Source organism: Amblyomma mixtum, chromosome 10 (genome assembly GCF_055824585.1).
Source record: "Amblyomma mixtum isolate Tamu chromosome 10, ASM5582458v1, whole genome shotgun sequence".
Lineage (NCBI taxonomy): Eukaryota > Metazoa > Arthropoda > Arachnida > Ixodida > Ixodidae > Amblyomma > Amblyomma mixtum.
Window position 1 is genome coordinate 77,645,769 of NC_143021.1, and position 19,572 is coordinate 77,665,340.

Here is a 19,572-nt window from a genome sequence, read left to right on the forward strand (position 1 = left end):
TTGATCAAGGGTTTCCAGAATACTGGAAGTCTACAAGCACGCTTCTATCTTTTGTTATAATTCTCAATTCAAAGTTGTTTGGAGTATGCAATATCTTACGAAAGACGCTACAAAAAACGATATCTTTTCTTTCAAGGCATTTATTGCTCATAAGTGCTTTGTTAGTGGCCGAAATACAAAAAGAAGCGTTAAACTTGCAGCTCCCTGTGTTTCCCTAGGTGGTTCCTCCCAAGAACATCCAGGGACCCTGGCATCTGATAAACAGATCATAATGGAGAGCTAGATTAGATACATGGATGATGGGTGATGAATGTGTACAAAATTGCACAGTATGAAGGCATCAGAAAAGGGCCACACGTAGGCAAATAATGACAAGGAACAATTTTGTTGCCACAATTACATACTTCTAAATGAAACAAAAACATAATTCTCATTTCTATAAAAGAGAGATAACAAATCAGTAAAACTTTCATTTGCGAAATGTGTTGCATTTTAACTGTCATGCACAACACAATGAACTTTAACCAGCCTCTTGCTGCGTGGCGTGCAAGGCATGGGCTTTGCCAAGCTGCGACGACCGCTCAACGCTGAACTATATCGCAGCTTGCAAAAAAATTTCACAATGTTAGTTCAAAAGGTGCATTGTCTTCTTCCCTTATTCCATCATCCTTTTGTCGATGTAGCCTATATCCACGAGGTTACCTCTACATTTATCACTGGAAAGCAACGTAGTCACTGTACTTTAATTTGTCAATTGACTTATCTTGGCTGATCCTCAGGGTAAAAGACAAAAAAATGCTTAAAGTTGTCCTTATTTCCTAAAACTTCAGATATAGTATGGCTGCCTCGACGGAGGTACACATCAGATTTCCTCCAGGCAAAGCTTTGATCAGCAGGCGACGGCGAATAAACCAACTTAGGCAGTCTTAAGACGGCAGGTGTGGAAGTGGAAGGCATTAGAAGCACCTCATTCAACTGGACAACTCTGGCAGATCAGTGCGTCTCGCTCTGGAGGAAAGCACTTGTGACCATCACACGGTATACAACATATGTACTGATAGAATTACGCCTTACTTTCTTCAAGTCTGAGCGAGCTGCACAGAAGACAAAAATATTTTCAATTCACATAAATAACTCCACCAGGTGTTTTCAGCACTGCACTGTTACAACCACAGCTTTGCAGATATTTTGCAGTGCTTCAGAGCACTGTGAAATATTTAATGCTAGCATGGCTAGAAAGTCTTTTCAATTAACACCATGTCTCAATATCTCACACATCGCCTAGAGCTCACTAAACAAGAGTATTAGATCTCACATTACGAAATTCGGTGCCTTTGGATCTGCAAACAGAATAAAAGGCACCGGGTTTGATAATAGCACTAGCATGAATAATAAATGTTCAAAAATGTTCAGGCATCGAAAAATCCATGAAACATATCAACTAAAATGTGAATTGCTGAGCGAGCTGGTTATTCAAGTTATAGCAAAAAAAACCCTGCGAAAACCAAGACACAGGACTACAATAAGTCACGCACACTTTTGCTGAACTTACAAATGATTTATTTTTGGCTCATGCACGCACTTGAAGCCATTTTCTCGCACAAGCGGACAAGCAGATGAAAAATCAAATGCGGTCATCTTTCCATCCCCGGTAAAAAGCACCACTCATTCCCTATGCTAAGGAGAGATAGCTGGATTATGCAGGACCACTCACTGCTTCCGACTAAAAATACTTCAAGCAGTTCTCGCTCGTGCTTGCATATCCCCCTGATAGTAATACTCGTGCGGGGAAACAAAGGCAGGCATTTGCTGCAGTCCTGAAATGCAATGCAAGGTTGCTCCCCGTGCCCACACGCAATTTGTTTCCTGAGGCGTGCATTCAAGCCTTGCCCAGTCTGCCCGATGCCTAATTTCCCACAGCACATGAGCATTTGATACACAAACCTCGCCGAACACTTTGTGAACTTCATTTGGTGGTTGGTCTAGCGGGCTTGTTCTCTTCCGCAGCCAGAGAGATGCAGCCGCAAAGACCAGACAGCTCATGAGGGGCTGAGAACACCATGTTGACATCAAATTTTTCAAGCACTCTTTCAGCTTATGGAAAATTTTATGGAAGTACGTGATCACCTCAATTTTTTTTGTTTCATACTTCCATAAAAAACTCCCAGCGGTTGAAAACAGTGTCAGGAAATTCTGGTATCAACTTGGTGTTTTCAGCCACTTGTAAGCTGTCTGGTGTTTGCACGCGCATTTCCGACTGTGAAAGAGAACGAGCCTGCAAGAACAACCACCAAACGAAGCTCACAAAGTATGTGGTGGGAGTTGTGTATTCAATCCCCATGTCCAGTGGGAAACAATACATCAGGCAGACTGGGCATTGCCTGAATGAACGCCTCAGAGAACACGGCAACAATTTGCAAGCAGGCACAGGTAGCAACCTTGCTTTGCATGTGAAGGACTATAGCAAATGGCCGCCTCTGCGTCAGTGCACAAGCATTACTCGCAGGGAAAAGTCCAGGCACGGGCAAGAACTGCTGGAAGCACTTCTAAAAAATTTTATTTTAAAAAAATGTGTGGTCCTGCATAAGGAACCTGTGTGTCCTTGTCAGAGAGAAGAGTGGCGCTTTTTATCGGGAACGGAATCACGACTGGACTTGATTTTTTCATTTGCATGTCCGCTTGCAAAAATAAATGAGGTGTAAGTCTGGCAGTAGTGTGTGTGTAGATTCTCATCTACTTGTGTGTCAGTATTCGCTGGTTTTTTGCTGGAACACAAACTGAAATGTAACAAATTTGATACGCACTGTAAACAATGATGAATGATATAAATAGCGCCATCTTGCTGTGCTATGAGCTGCCAAGTTACCAGATTACTCGCTACTGCATAAACCAGAAATCACTGGAAGAAAAGATTTCAGTCCCGCACCTTGTATTCAGGAACCCTATACAAACCCACATAACCAAAGCAGCTGACCATAGGTGTAGATATCTTTTTTGTTCGCAGAAATATTACTCGATTTTCAGTAAGGCATATTATTTGAATAAATTTTTTCCAACCTTCCATCGAAAAGGTCCTTCGCATTATTTCATACTCATTTACCTCTGCAAATATTCCGTAGTGGGAGGGCAGACGGGTGGATAACAGGTCTTGAAAACAAGAAAGGCTCCAAGAAGGAGTCCCACTGCCCTGTGCAGACTGCGTGGTTCTGCAGACGCACTCCTCTCTGTCGACTGCAAGGGCGACTAGGTGGATGTCGTCCGCACCTGAGCCTGCATGGGAAGAAAATTACCAGCACGTTATAGTACTGAGTTAAAACTTCTGTTGCGTAATTTCAAGACTAACTCAGACAACGCATACGGCAAGCTTGGTGCCGTAGGCTATCAGAGATTATACTTGGTTCACCCTCAAGGTGACAGGGAAGTGAAGGCTCTCGGCCTGGTCTAGCCTGACCTTTCTGCTTTCGAAAATCTATTGGGTTAATATACCGAAATCGTCACATACTTGCCCCCAATATTGTCATGTTAATTTATAATTCATTGGCTTCCTGCAGACTGAACTATTGCCATTTAATCTGGTCTACCACAACACATAGAAATTTGCTAAGGCTTCGCAAGTTGCAGAAGAGGTATCTTAGAATAATAGAATGTTTGCATTTCTGTTCTCAAACACAGCATCTTTTTGACATATACAATGTTATCCAAGCTGCCAAATTCTTCGACTACATTTTATGCAGATCATTCAGAAATGAAAAAATAAATAAGAGCTCATTTTTAAAACATTTAACCAACTTGCAGGAAAACACTACAGCCCACCAGACAGGTAACACTCAGCCCTGGAAAGTAAAAACTTACAAAACAACCTATGCTTTAAAGAGACTACAGGACAACTTGCCCAGGTTACTAAACAGATTACATCTAGAACACTTACACGTTGAAGATATCACATTTAAAGCACTTCAACAGCATTTTCAAACATTGTACGCTGTTTTATTTCATTTTCAGCCCTCCATGTTTGTCTAGTCCCATATTTCCCAATAGTGTGCCTTGTTAGTTTCCGTCCTCTCTTCACTTGTTTCAAATGGCAATATGTGTTTTATTCATTTTTTTTCTTTCTTACCTCCCCATCACTCTATATGTATTGTTATTATTTCTGCTGAATAATTGAAACTGCATTTGTGATTGTTCCTTTGGTCGACTGCTCCGTCACTGTGTATCTCTTCTTGGTTTTCGATTGCATCAGAAAAACTGTAACTTTGTAATTGTCTCCTCTGCCACAATTCCACCATATTCATGTCGGTCACATTTACTGTAGGAAAGAGAATTGCCAATTGTGAGCATGTATTGTACTTTTCTCCTCTTGTAAGAAAAAAAAATGCCGCTGTGACGTGACGCTGTTTAGTGTAATGGGGGCCTGCGGCTCTGTGAAGCTGTCGTACATGACAGCTTTTACTGCCGGCCTCCAGTGTCCTAGCTTTATATGACACAAATGAAAGGATCATTATTATTATTATTTCTAGCAAAACGCTGGTTCTAGAAAATCGGGGCCCGCTTGCACGAAGCTCACTCAGCTCGCTGCAGGCACACACCGGACCTCGGAGTGATGACGCCAAACTACGGCCACTGGAGCCGGAAGATATACGACAACCAGCGGGCCGACCACCGCCGCCTCGCACGGCTGCAGCGTGAGGAGCCGGGGCGAGTATTCAGCCGACCGAAGAGCTGCAGGGCAGTTCCGGACAGATGAATAGAAATAGGCGCGGCAGAGCGAGCGCGTAAAGGGTAAAGGCGCGCTCTGATGTCCCCGCAAAAGAGGGAGGGAGAGGCGAACGCACCTACTGCAGGTAGAAGCAATGCGGCAGTGAACACGCGAGCGATGCGGGCCGATCAGGCCCTGTGGGTGTTCTAAAAACTGGAGACAGGACACGTTCTGAGCACGACGATGCTTGCGAGGTATACTTTTGGCAACAGTAAGGATTATAAGAACAGTGAGGCCGATTTAATTCAAAAGCGGAATACGCACCGACGGAGCACTATGGGGTGCACAGCTGTCAAACCACACATCTTAAAGCAGACCGCATGAAAGCCCGACAGCACGTTGTTTACAACAGCCACAAGCGTTGTACAAGAGTTGCACAAAAGAGCAAAGGTGCAAACTGTGTACTAAATCTAAGGGTGGCCAGCATGTCAGGAAATAAAACACGCACAGAGAACGAATGCAGTGCACCCAAGCACACTTTGGCCAATACCTGGTTGTACACACTCATGAGTGTCAGGTGGTCTCCTGTGGGGGAGAAGAAGTTCCTGCGTGCTGTGTCGGCATGCAGAGCCTGGTCCTTGGGTCGGCAGAAGACGCCACTGTTCACCGACAGCATGGCGGCAATGGTGAGCAGCTCCTCCGAGCAGCGGTATGTACTTCTCCGAGGCCAGCAGCATCTTGGCCATCATGGGGTCCACAGGGAACTCAGCCATGCGGCGACCCAGCTTGGTCAGTTCACCCAGGTGGTTCAGGGCACCAAGGGCATACAGCTGCTCCAGGGCAAGCACCTGCATTGGTGGGCAACAACAACTCTTCCGCCACCCCTCGCTTGCGGACAAAGGCCTCATCCCCTGGCCCTGGTGCAATTGCACTGGTGGTGCAATTTTACAATGAGAAATTTATACAGTAAAACAAAGTCATTCGGACTGTGAGAACATATTCACCTACCCTTAACCAGGGCACCTCACACAAAGAAACAGCGCAGGTTGGCATTGCCTGCAGCCAACCCACCGTGGACACGCAGTAAGAATGGTCGTGCCACAAGACTGACACTGCTAAAGGTGGGAGGCGCTTTGATGCCAGCACCTCCGCCAGACGCTTCCTGGGTGAAGCACATCTCTGCAGGCGCGCGCTTCGGCAGCCCGATGCCACCACACATTCAAGCATTTTTCGCACATTGGTGTGATAGGAGCCTCATTTTCTTTCTTGATGCTACTGTTGTTATGGAGATGAACAGTTCAAGAAATGAGGTGCTACACAACACACGAGACGAGACAGGATGACGATACAGGTGCCCTGTCTCGTCTCGCGTTTTTTAGCGCCTTATTTCTTCAAGTGTAACATGCATACCCAACTAGCCCAGCCCAACTAGCTGGCCCGTGCTGTCAGTCTCTCCCACAACGACCAAACATAATGCCCACGAAGCAGCCTCTTATCATCGTGATCTAAATCGAGAGAGGGGATCCCTGCCAATCAAGTTCATGGCTAGCTATTGCATTGTGGCACAACGCAATGATGGTTGTGCTTTTGCCATGAGTGCGTTATTGCAAGCTGACAAACAATTCTATGGGTGAACAGCATGCTAAATCATGTGACAAGATACTGCCACTTGGAATTATCACGTTGTTTCACTGCAAGTTTAGATGAAAAATAAATTCGCAATTTCTCAAAGCTTAGGAGGTTTGAATAGCTGCAATAGTGAAAGCACGGTGCAAACTGTTTTGAACATTCACACACCCTGCGCAAAATGCTGCCCCATTAACAGCATGTGGGCCCCACAAGCTGCAGCTGCATAACAATATATCAGACACTTGCCTGGTGGTCAGCAATAGCTTCGAGTAGGTCCTCATGGAAGGGGTAAATGGGGAGGCTACGACGTGTTTCCTGGATGGTCAGCTTCTTGCGTTTCTGCTCGCTCAGCTCGGGCCCGCTGTCCTGTGGAATGGCACCCCTCGTTTGACTCTCATCTGACAGAAGCTTGTTGATACAATCGCTAGCAATAAAAGTGCCGAAAGTAAGCTCACAACTCAGTGGCGACCGACACACACGACATCAGAAGCACCACAAATGGCTTCTCCGCTGTGCTTCCCCTGACACAGGCGCATACGAAAATGACAATTAGGAGATGATCCCAGCAACTTTCGGCCACCAGACTGCATGCGCTGCAAAGTTTCTTCTAGATTTCAGACAAAAGCCTGCAAGCACTATAACAGTTCTTTGCCAACAAATGCCAACCAACACCTTTTGCAAGTGAAAGTGCCACTGAAAGCCGCCATACTTAATTCTTGAGACACGTTTTTACCGGCTTTGGGTCACACATTATTGTGGACATCTCCACATTTGAATGTAGCAACACAGTTTAACTGTGCAGTAACTTGGAGGAGCTGTACAAGAAAGAGAGCCAATTTGTTCATGCAACGAGCCATCAGTGTTGGTATGATACTACTTCACAGCGCACGATTCTACCTGCACAGGCCTCATGACTTTTGCTCTGCTATGAGAAACTACTGAGGTAGTTTTTTCACTGACAAACATGCACAAGCACTGGAGCTATTTCTTACTTGACCTGAGTCATGCTGCATACACTTTATAAGTAGCCTTTCCGAGTTCAAGGCACAAACCACATCAGAAGCCCCCTCAACATTCCCAATCACCAAAGAACAATGCAACTGCAATACAGTAGAACCCTGCTATAGTAAACTCGGCTATAGTAAAAACTCCGATAGAGTAGTCTCTGATAGAATAAAGTGAAGCTGCGGTCCCATTTCATCTTCCAAAGACTACTGCACATTTTTTTTCGGTTATAGTAAAGATTTTCTTCGAAAAAAGAAACGGCTATAGTAAAAAGCGCCTGGCTGTGGCGATGTACTCCCCACGGAATGATGCCATCGTGAGACAAATAGATACCGAATGCGCTCCTTGAGGTGGCTCCACCACCACGCTCCAGAGCCGCGAGGAGAAGGTAACTTTTTAAAGCCCTTGAGGCCGTGAGGCAAAGCGCGTGGCGCGCACAGAAAAAGAAAAGCTGGCTATGAACGTAGAAAGAAGGCGGTACGGGTCACTGAGAAAGGAAGCCAGTACAAGTACAGTGAGGATTAGGGAAAGAAAGGGCGTGTGTTCGTAGCACGGCAGCGCAAAGCACGGGGAAGCAGCGACAAGAAGCGGAGGTGCGGCGAAACTGTGTAGGCGGTTTTGCTGCGCTTGACTTTGCCGCGCACGTTTCTTAGCTACTGCCTTTTAAATGATGCTGAAGCCACAGAAAACGATGCCAGGATCATGAAAAGCTTTGGCTTTTCACATGGAATCAAACTTGCTTTATTTTGATAGCCACATTGTATTCATATAAACGCAGTTCTTCCAAAAAACCTAAATGATATCGAAAACATCGTAATGTATGATAACTAATAATAAATAATTATCACATAAAAGGATGATAAGAGCAGGATGTAAGGTATTCCTAAGTGTTTCTTTTATAAACCAACACTTCGTGCTCAGTAAGCAGCGAGAGTGCATAGTCAGAGCCATGCCATCACCAACTACTGATATAGTAAGGACCCTGATACAGTTGAATTCCGCCACAACGAAATCGGCGGGGCGTACGAAAAATTTCGCTGTCGCGGAATTTCGTTGTCAAGAAATTACAGACGAGTCAAGCGAAAAAAAAAATTTATTTCGAGAAGTCCGTAAGCTTTGTCTGCTTGCGTTTTGCTGCCAGCAGCGGTGTCACGCGACACTCACACTCTGTTATGAGAGCCATCGCAACGTCGTCGTCGTGAGAGCCCAGAAACTTCCTGATAAGATCGAAGGCATCCATCACCTGCGACGAGGTTGCCAAGGCGGATGAATCCTGGGCGGAGTCGTCTTCAGCTTCGGACGGCGGCTCTTCTGGCTCGCAAACACTTTTAATGATGTCCTCATCACTCAGCTCCTCGTAAACAAGCACATCCGCATCAGCGTTGAGGAAATCGTCCAGCTCGATATCGCCAGGGACGTTTCCTGCATCCTGGAGGGATTTCCAGGCCGTACTGATCCCCGGAGTCAACGATGATGGAGCGTCATCCTCTGCGGCTGCAGCTGTGCTGGTCGCCTCCTGGTCAACAAACGCGGCGTGCTTGAAGCAGTTGTTGATCAAGGTGGACCGCGTCACGTTCCACGCAGCAGCTATAATCTGAAGAGCCATGAAGAGGTCCACCTTCGTCTCCCTGCCCGTCTCGATATTCAAAAGAATACGCTGAATCAGCCTCTCCCGATAAGCACACTTCACGCTCCTGATAATGCCTTGATCCAGCGGCTGAATGATCGAAGTGCAGTTAGGCGGGAAGAATCTCACCTCAACGCTTGACAGCTTGACGTCGTCGATGCGGTGGGCAGAAAAATTGTCGAAGAGCAAACAAACCTTTCGGTTCTGCCTGCTCATGTCGCGGTCAAGTGCCGTAAGCCAGTCCGCAAATATGGCACGGGTCATCCACCTGCCGTAAGCCAGTCCGCAAATATGGCACGGGTCATCCACGACCGCCCGTTAGGAACGTACTTGACGGGAAGGCTTCTGTTTCCCTTGAAGCAGCGCGGTTTAGCACTTTTCCCAATAACTTACGGGGGACGCCTGTCCGGCCCATCCATATTCGTGCACAGCAGCACAGTTACTCTTTTCTTGCTGTGCTTGCCACCCTGGCAACGCTGCCCTTTAAAATCTAGTGTCCTCGCTGGCAGCATCTCATAAAAGAGGCCCGTCTCATCCGCGTTATAAATATCGGACGGCACGTAGCCACTCATGATATCAGCCACGTTGTCCACCACCCATTCTGAGGCGCCGCCAGTGTCCGCGGAACTTGCTTCCCCGCACAAAACTTTCCCGACGACGTTGTGCCTCGCTTTGAAGCGATTGAGCCAACCTGTGCTGGCCTTAAAGTCATCCAGGGCTAGCAAACAGGCATAATTGAGGGCCTTCTGCTGAACAATGCGGCCGCTAAGCGGGATGTTCTTGTCTTGCGTTTCGACAAACCAGGTGTAGACAGCCTTATCGAGCTCTTCGTAAGTTGGCTGCGTCACCTTCTTGTGTTGAGCTGAAGTGCCCGACGCAAGTGCCTTGCCGATGTTTTCTTTGCTCTTCAGTATCGTTGATAACGAACTCGGTGCGATGCCAGAATCTGCGGCAATGATCGACTTCTTCTTCCCGCTTTCTGCTTCGGCGATAATACGCGCTTTTTCTTCTAGCGAAAGAAACTTCCGCTTCTTCGCTGGCGGCGACATCCTAGGAATTCAGCAGAGCAGAGACGCGACGAGACCACGCTAAACGGTGCACACACGAAGGAAGAAATGGTGATGCGGAGTGGGCTTCTTCCTGCACTGACTTCCGGTGAATTCCAGCCCGCCTCGCGTTTTCCTTTTTTTTTTTCTCCGACAGGGCACGAAGCTCCGCCCACCGGTCCACAGACTGCCTGAAACGCGCTCGGTGCCTAGCAGACGACGCGGCCACGGAGGACGCGACCGAAGACGCTAGCAGATGGCGTGCGCTGGCGCATTTTACACATGCTTTCGAGGAGCCCCTCTTCGCTTGGAGGCCACGAACGCTTACCAGCCAACACCGCTCGCACGTGATCATGACGCGCTTTCCTGCTTGACAGGAAACCGCGAGCACCATGACAGCGAGCTACATCAATCGAAGAAGCCCAGCAAAGAGCCAATGAGCGGGGCATGACGTCACTTCAAAAATCACGTGGGCACCTGGAGGAAAAAAAAAAAAAGCAAACGAGCGGTGTGCGTGAGGAGGATGTGCGATTGAGTGCGCGCACCCCCCAGCGGTCTGCGATGCAAAAAAATTAATGGCGGGAACGGGAAAGTCGCTCTTCAGCACTCAACTTCTGAAGAAAGACAAGACAGAGGGGCCACTCACCCGCGAAAATTCGCAAAAAAAATTCGTAGAAGCGAACACGAGCTCGCAAAGTACTTCGTTTTTGAGGAAATTTTAATACATTAAGTCCTATGGGGGTTTCACGGGGAATGCAAATTACTTCGTTGTGGTGAAAATTTCGTTGAAGCGGCGTTCGTTGTACCGGGATTCAACTGTATAGTAATAAAGATTTTTGCTGGTCCGAGCAACTTTACTCTAGTGGGGTTCTACTGTAAAGCTTGTTATTGGTGCATACCTTTGAAAGCACAATGCAAGCCCCGTTCAAGAATGGATGCGGCTCCTGGCAGCATCGCTCCCTCCACACACAGGGTGGATGACGCAGCCAGACATCTACTGTCACAAGTAGCTGCTGCACAGCATTTTCATTTTTCCTAGAGGGAACTCACCTTATGCTTTGTTCCCGGTACACGAAGTGCTTGGACAAATTCAACTGCGTCATCCAGAATGAGGTCGTACTTCTCTTCCTGGACAGTAGAAACAAAAACGCCCCAAAGAAGGTGAGAAACCCCAGGGGTGAAAGAAAGGAAAAAGACGCCTCCATCCCTGTTTCTACAGTGATAAAGGCACTACATGGGATCTCAGCAGTCTCCCTGCCCAAGAGAGATTTTCACAGCAGGATTCGCTCTTGTGTGAGCGTTCCCTTTCACGTACAGGAGAGCCTTCTCTACACAGCTTCAGCTTTGAGTCAAGTTAGTTATCTGCTACACAACTGCATCACTCTGGCCAAAGGTGGCGCTCACCTTGCGTTTCTCCTTGGCATCCTTGGCACCGAAGCGCAAGCGGCAATGCCCATGCGCTCTTCTTCCCACTTGCGCTGCTCTGCCTGCGGCACCTGCTCCCGCTCATCAACCTCGACATACTCTTCAATGTCGTCCTGCAGCACACAACACAAGGCCAACTGGTGATGATGCACTTCCAAAAAAGTGTATAACAGAGGGCAAGAATCTTCAATGCACACAATTCCCCAAAGTTAACCCTACATTCTTTGCAAACTGAGGGTAAAAGGGCTGTTCAAAGTAAGCATCATCACCACCACCATCAGCAGCAGCATCAGCAGCAGCAGCAGCAGCAGCACCATGCTCCATGCAGCACCATGCCTGTAAAGCATGCACCATGCAGCACCATGCCTGACTATGCTCACTGCAGGGCAAAGGCCTCTCCCATGTCCCTCCAATTAACCCTGCCTTTTGCCAGCTGCCACGCTTGCCTATTCTTTGAATCCACCCCGTTAGCCTTAATGACCAGCGGTTATCTTGCCTTCGCATTACATGCCCTGCCCCAGCCCATTTCTTCCTCTTGATTTCAACCATGACGTCATTAACCCGCGTTTGTTCCCTCACTCACTCTGTCCACTTCGGCCTCCTAAGCTACACCTATCATTTTTCTTCACATAACTTGCTGCACTGTCCTGAATTTAGGTCGAACCCTTTTTGTCAGCCTCCACGTTTCTGCCCTATTATAGATGAGTACTGGTAGGATGCAGCTGTTGTATACTTTCCTCGTGAGGCCAAATGCCGCGTTCTTATCTTCCCAGTTCTTTCACTCTAGTATTACGAGTGGCATAGTACTGGCTACAGTAACAGCCAAGGTCCACGTGCATGTGCACGCCCTATCACAGCATGCACTAACAGCAGGTGGGAAAGTGAAGTGGCCACCCTCAGCACCTTTTCGGTTTGTTTTTTAAGGGGGCTTTAATGTCCCAAAGCGACTCAGGCTATGAGAGACGCCGTAGTGGAGGTCTCCGGAAACTTCGACCACCTGGAGTTCTTTAACGTGCACTGACATCGCACAGTACACAGGCCTCTAGAATTCTGCCTCTATCGAAATTCGGCCACTGCGCGCCATAACCACTGAGCCAATGCGGCGGCTCAGCACCTTTTCGTTAAGTCAGTTGGAGCTGGCAGCACACTGGCCCACCTCCCATTCGTAGCAACATGCAGCAGACTCCAGAGCAGTGCAGACAGTGCAACATTCCCACCACTGCGCCACTTAATATAAGGCAGGGGTCCTTAATCTTTTCAGCCTCAGGGAACCCCACATGTCTTGGCTTGCATTCCTTCCAGCCCGACATGCATGCAAAATCTCCAAATTCGATTAATCATGATTGGCTGCACAGTAGAATATTCTGAAATGAACAATTACAGTGTGACAAGTCCGACAATAAAGTCAGTGAAAGTAAGGCATGGGTGCATAGGTTTAGGTACTCAGAAAACCCCAAAAAGCACTTCAAGGAACCCAGTCTGAGAACCCCTGTATACAGTTTGTCTTTTTGGCAGATAACAAGGTGCCAACTTGCTTTCTTTCAGCTAATCAGCACAAGCTGCCACATACTTTTTCAACAATCTCTTCAACCATGCATTATGTAGTATGAACATTGTGCATTGCCAGCTGTAACTTGGAATAATCTTATTCGGAGGATTTTCCCACTGAAGAACACATGCACTACAAATGAGGCCATGCACAGGTGCCCACAAAAGTTTTCAGAACATGGAAACCACACAATTTTTTGGCAGTCTAAACATGTGCTCAAGAACTTAAAGGTGCGGGGGGACCTCAACTGCTCGCTCTAGGCAGCTGGAAAACGGGGCTTTCGTGAGCACCTGTACACTGGCCGCTACTCTGCCCGCTTATCCTCCAGCAGACTGTTCTAAGCCACTTCCTTGCTGAAACTCGTTACCGTCTACCGGTTATTCTCGTTAAGAAAGTGGCAGGAAGACCGGCTTCACCAATGCAAAGAGCCAAGGTTTGTAGGGCCCTGAATGAAACAGCACACACTTGACGTCAGGGAAGAGGAACTGCTCGCCATGGATGTCGGCTTCCAGCTCAACCAGCTTGTCGTCTTTCCGCTTCTCCCAATACTTGCGACGTGACTCCACCCGCAGGCAAGGCAGGATCCAGTGCCTGTCTTCCGCCTCCAGTTTCAGCCGTTTGGCAGCCTCCTCAAATGGCTGCGCGTGCAAAAGGCTGCCTCAGCAAGTGCAGGACTGGGCCTCACTCACTACGAAAGCAAAAGCAGCAGCAACAAAAAGGGAGTAAGACACAAAGACCGTGCAAGACAAAATGATCCCCATTACCAGAAGATGCCATTTCCTATTAAACACCAAGTCATGGACAGAGAGCACCACGCTCTCAGTGGTTTGTAACGAAACATTCAGGCTAATTTGCTGCCCAGTGTACAGAGTTGAAGGAGAACATACTGTCGCAAGAAAAAATGCCTTCCCACTCTTGAGTGGTGATGTTGTCCATGTCACGAAGCAAAGACTTCAACGGACGAGTTTTTGATGGAATTCATCATAGTGGAGCCAGTGGAACAAAACTCATCGGCCAGTGTCAATCTTTTCAGCCTCTTTCAAAAGGTGCTCCTTACGTGCACGATGACTGGCTGCACAGTGAGACAATGAACAAATGCAGTGTCCTTCTAAAGTAAAGTGGGGACAAGGGGGATACCCTGTTAGGATCCTAGTTAAGCACTAGCTATAGTCATATCTATCATCGAACCATGCAATAGAGCTCAGAGTGCCTAGAAAAGCAGCAAAAAGAAGCACCTCAGCTCAGATCCCGGCCTCTTACTAATGTGACCTCTCCAACGCTGAAGACTCAAATTCAATGCTATGCACATGGTGCAGAGTTTATATGCCTGACATATCGGGTGAGTGTAGCACTTTTCATGCTTCTTCGCACGTCCCTCATTTCTTGGACAGAACTGTACAAATACTACACACTCTACTGAGCGCAGAAAACAGCACCCTGACATCACATCTGGTGCCAATCTTCTTCATGCTGTGAGAAATTTTATGAGGCTAAGGAATCACATTCACTCCCTGTCTTGGGCTGCGAAGTCTTCGTGTTCCATTCTTTTATCTTCTGCAGAAGACACACTGCCGATGACATTGGTGGGATAACCTGGTTGCTCGAGGCGCTTAACCTCATTTTTAAGGCTGCTGTTTGTGAAGTGCGGGCAGCTTTTGGCGAGTACTACTCCAGCTACTATTCCACATTAGACCAGCTTTCAATGTGCACTTTTGTAGGGAAGATGGCTCTTTGATTTTTTTTCTGCGTGGATTGTATTTATAGCACGGAATACACAATGAATTACAAAAGGATTTTCAGGTCCAGGAATTGAATGGAGTAGCCCTAAGGCATTCCTCAGGTAAACCTCAGGCCCTTAGATTCAGCAGTAAACCTTCTTAGACGGACACGTGTGACCTTGCTGTACAACATGCTTGTTGTTTATCAGCATGTTCGGTTCGCTTCGGTTTTCTATGACTCTGCCTTGCTTGGCACCTTGTAACCTGTTGACCGGCCGCTTTAGTATTGTTTTCATGTCATCGGGTTAATTCTTGACTCTGCCTTTGCTACGATGTGTTGTTGTTATCATGTTCGTTTGCCTCCTACTTCCCTCGCTAACCCCATCAAAACGTTTTGCTTTTTGATAGGGGTATCATCAGAATTTAGTTAAGTTGATTTGAAAGACACATGTGACTGCCTTCTGTGATCTCCCTAGATGGTACAAATGCAGCTCGTTTCAAAGAAATAACACAGAAGTTGTACCGTGCACATGTCGAATGTGTTATACCTCTGAAGGAATGAACCACCTTGCCCAAACACTTCAAGCAGTCTTGTCGATGATAACTTATCGATGATAACAAGCATTTGTTATCATGCCAGGTCTGCACTGCACTTGTAGGCTTTTTTTCTTCCTCCTACCAAGTAAGTCAATCAACATGCACAACCGAGCATGCTCGATACCCTCTTCTCGATGTGTACCCACAATCACAACAATTATCAACAGCTGGCCCTGTCAATACAGCATTATGCTGAAATTTTAGTAAAATAGTGCTATAAGCCACATCTTCAAGCCATAGCATCAGTTTAGGTATGTGGTGAATCTTCATGAGCCTATCATTATTTCCACTTCCATGGTGCGACTGAATGCTTCTTCATATCTGGCGCCAAATTGTGTCGCACATCTCTCCTGCAAAGTGTCTTCACGAAAACATCACTAAAGGACTTCACCCATGGAATTTTCCTCTGTATGCACAAAATCAAGCAATAGTATTTTTATTGCAACATTTCATTTTAGGTGATTTTAATAAAAGGTGTTTGCTCGGCTGCTTCAAAGCTTTGTTGTCTAGTGCTCACAACACAATTACAAGTACTTGTAAGCATTTGGAGCACACGGCATTCAAGAGTTTTCAACACAGCAGAGAGCGTTGCCTTCATACCAGCATGGCTTCAGGAAAGGAACGCCTACTGGGACTCAGCTGCTGTCAACTGTGCACGAGTCCCCGAGGGTACTTCATGTTTCTGGCCAGACAGACACTCCTCTGTGGCCTTCAATGCAGTGCTTCATGATAAACTACCGCTTAAACTACAGTGCTCTGGACTACCTTCCAATAACGGAAGGTAGTCCAAAGCATGGGTAAGTGCATATCTCTGCAAAAGAAGTCAGTTTGTGGAATTAAACACTGCTTATCGCATGTGCTCCCTGTTGTCAGATGTACCACGGAGCAGTACTTAGGACTGGTATTGTTTCTTATCTATGTTAATGAATTAGTGGACGTGGTCACCAGTGATATACCTATTAGGAGGTATTCTTGCAAATGAAGGACCCTGCAATCAACGGAGGATGGTGTTAAATACAGAGAAAATAGTACTCTTGCGTGTTACAAGAAAGAAGTCAGTCAGTGCTTTCTCACAGTCACTCCATAACAGTCCTGTCTCAGAAGTTCATAAGTGGAGGCGTGTGAACAATGAAATTTTTTAAATACGAATTGAATACGAATATGAAGAAAGAAATGGCTTCCAATATTGCAACAAATATTGAATATCTGTGCAGTATAAAAAAAATTTCGTAAAATGATAAACAGGCAAATGCTGTCGCCCTTATTTTTTCAAAACAGAGTATAGTCTTTGCAACTGAATTCAACACAATCAGACTGAGTTAGCACCGCAAAACCTTTCCCATAGGGGCTCCTTGGGCGGTTGTGTGTGCCTCGCACCAGCGCAGTGGAACCGGTTTTCACAACAGCCCAGAGAGGAGCCGTTTCGGCATCCTCCTCGCCCGATGGAAAGGTCTACATGGTCGCTGGCGAATATTCTAAAATTTTCAAATATTTGGGAATTACAATATATTCGGAAATTCTCGGATATCAATTTCTCTAATACGGATATGAACCAAATATATAACTACTCGATTTGTATTCGAAATTTCGAACTTTGCACACCCCTAATGATAACTGTCCTTGATAATATTCACAGTTATCACTTTAAAGCTTTTGTAATGGCTATACTGGAAAACAGACTATATTCACACTGTCAGTCAGGTGATAGGGAAATGAGCAGAATATAACCAACCCCTATTTACAGCCTTTACAGGTTATGAGAAAGTGTCTGACTCAGTCGGAATCTCGGCAGCCATTACAGAGTCAGAGTGTAGATGTACGTGCCTTATGTGAAAATACTGGAAGATATCTACAATGGCTGCACAGCCCCAATAGTCCGTCATCAAGTCACCAATAAAAATCCAATAAGGAAGGTTGTCAGGCAGAGAGACGCGATTTCACCAATGTTAATCATCACCTGTTCAAAGGAGGAAATCAAAGGCCTGGATTAGGAACAATTGGGGATACGAGTTAAAAGAGAATACCTTAGTAATCTGCGATTCCCCGATGACACTGCCTGACAAGGGATGAACTGCAAAGCATGATAAATGACTTGGGCAGGCAGAGCAGAATGGTGGGTCTAAAAATTAACATGCAGAAAACCAAAGTTAGGTTCAACAGTCTCGGAAAGAAGCAGCAGTGTACAATTGGTAGCGAGGCGCTGGAAGTGGTAAGGGAATATACCTACTATTAGGCAGGTAGTGACCGCAGATCCGGATCACGAGACTGAAAAGAAGAATAAGAATGGGGTGAATCACATTTGGCAGGTTGCCTGAGATGACCGAATGACAGTTTACCAATATCCCTCAAGAGATAAGTATACAAGAGCTGCCCCTTACTGGTACTCACCCATGGGGCAGAAATGTGGAGGCTAATGAACAGGGTTCAGCTAAAGGACAACGTAGCAAGCTTTGGAAAGGAAAATGATGGGTGTAATGTTAAGAGACCGGATGCAGGCAGAGTGGGTGAGAGAACATGCGTTTGTTGACGACATCCAAGTTGAAATCAAGAGGAAGAAATGGGCTTGGGCAGGGCACGTAATGCGAAGGTAAGGTAACCGATGGTGGTCAAGGATATCGAAATGGATTCCAAGAGAAGGCAAGCGTAGCAGAAAGTTGGGTGGGTACATGAGATGAGAAGATTAAGAGGATTAGGTGGCCACAGCTGGCACAGCACAGGGCTAATTGGAGGGATATGGGAGAGGCCCCCTTCCACAAGGATGCCAGACAGGGCGAGCTGGAGTAGCTGCACACTGTGCAAGAAGAAACGACGACGAAAGGAAGGGGACACACACGAGAGGCCCTTGTCCTGCAATGGGCACAGTGGGGCTGATGCTGGCGATATTTGAGTAAACAGTAAACGTGAACACTCAATCAAAGCGATCAAAGCGGAAAGCTGGGCTAGTTGGTTTGACATAGTTAATTAAAAGACTAGCGCATAAAACTAGGACAAAGACAGAGAAGGAGACAGGACGACACGTGAACACATGAACACGTGAACACAGGAAAAACGTGAACACATGCGGAGCATCACTTCCATGCTGAAGGTAATAACCTGTCCAAGTTACAGGGATGACAGATAGCAAAAATTGGGCGAAATCAATGTATGGAATACGACCAGAGCGTAAATTACCTGCATTATCTATATTCTTCTCATGTGAAGTGTAATTCACATCTCTGTAAGATGTGCACAATCATCTAAAGACCAGTCAGCTGAACACAATGTCTTACTGCCAACTGTTAATGTTTTTTTTTATTCATTTCATGGGGATTCCGACCACTCGGGAATCTCCTATAATTGGTTTCTTGGCAGAATCCTCAAAAAAAAAAAACAGAGTCAAGCACTGAAACTTGGCAACTGCAACAGTATTTAAGACAAGGTGAGCAGTAAAGAGAATGCCACATGCCCTTTTGTCAGAGCGCTCGACGATGTTGCGCGTCTTGTCTTTCCCCCGATCACGCAGCCGGGCTGCAAACTCGTCCCGTTCCTTGAGATCCCGAGTCCCAGCTCGGTTCCTCCTTCACCCTACTCACAGGTGGCTTGCAGCAGACAACAACAAAAAAGTTACGTCTCCAAACCTTCTGTCATGCAAGCCAGGGATAATATTTTCTTGACAAATCATCCCTAAGGGTTGGAAACCTCTTTTTATTTTTTAGAATTAGGAACACTTCGTTCGGCGTTCATTTCAGAAAATGGTGTCTGGTTGGTCCTGGGTATTACCGTATTTAGTCGCGTAATTTCCGTTTTTTTTTTATTTTAAATTCAGGTTTCAAAAGAGAGTGCGCAAATTATGCAAAAATTTTGGTGAACATGTCCTAAAAAACTCTACAAGGGTCACATAACGCACAATACATATTGCCACCTATACGTAGACCCCTATCGTACCCCTCGCTGGGCAAAAAAAAAGGTTGACTTCAAATATGAGACGCATACCCCTCCCGCCCTGCCTTACGTTTTGCTGCTCCCCGTGTGGTGGCATGACAGCCTGTGCGCAGCTCAAGGCAATAACTGCACAAGGATACAATCGCGAAGCCAGCAGTGGGAAGCAAAGGAGACAACGGCCGATAAAACGACACCCTCACGTGCAGCCCGTCTGACTAGTGGCAAACTGCAGAGCAAAATGCTCGGCACTTTTGGATTCGGGCGTGCGTGCAACTGTTCGCCTGGGAAAGCAACTGCCAGCTGGATAAACAGTGCACACTTCATGCCCTCGCCACTCACACCTTTCGCAACCGCATGTG

The 19,572-nt window shown here is 46.5% G+C and overlaps 1 pseudogene across 1 annotated transcript in view; it reads right to left on the reverse strand.

The window, feature by feature from the left end:
* Nucleotides 1–4,540: 4,540 nt before the first annotated feature.
* Nucleotides 4,541–19,572, reverse strand: part of LOC149326207 (uncharacterized) — a 28,386-nt pseudogene continuing 13,354 nt past the window's right edge. The window contains exons 5-12 of the transcript XR_016286528.1: nucleotides 17,520–17,557; nucleotides 17,257–17,411; nucleotides 13,443–13,615; nucleotides 11,408–11,623; nucleotides 11,054–11,131; nucleotides 6,572–6,691; nucleotides 5,247–5,544; nucleotides 4,541–4,719 (exon numbers count right to left, since the gene is read on the reverse strand). The product of XR_016286528.1 is annotated as an uncharacterized LOC149326207 (transcript). The remainder of the gene's footprint in view (nucleotides 4,720–5,246; nucleotides 5,545–6,571; nucleotides 6,692–11,053; nucleotides 11,132–11,407; nucleotides 11,624–13,442; nucleotides 13,616–17,256; nucleotides 17,412–17,519; nucleotides 17,558–19,572) is intronic.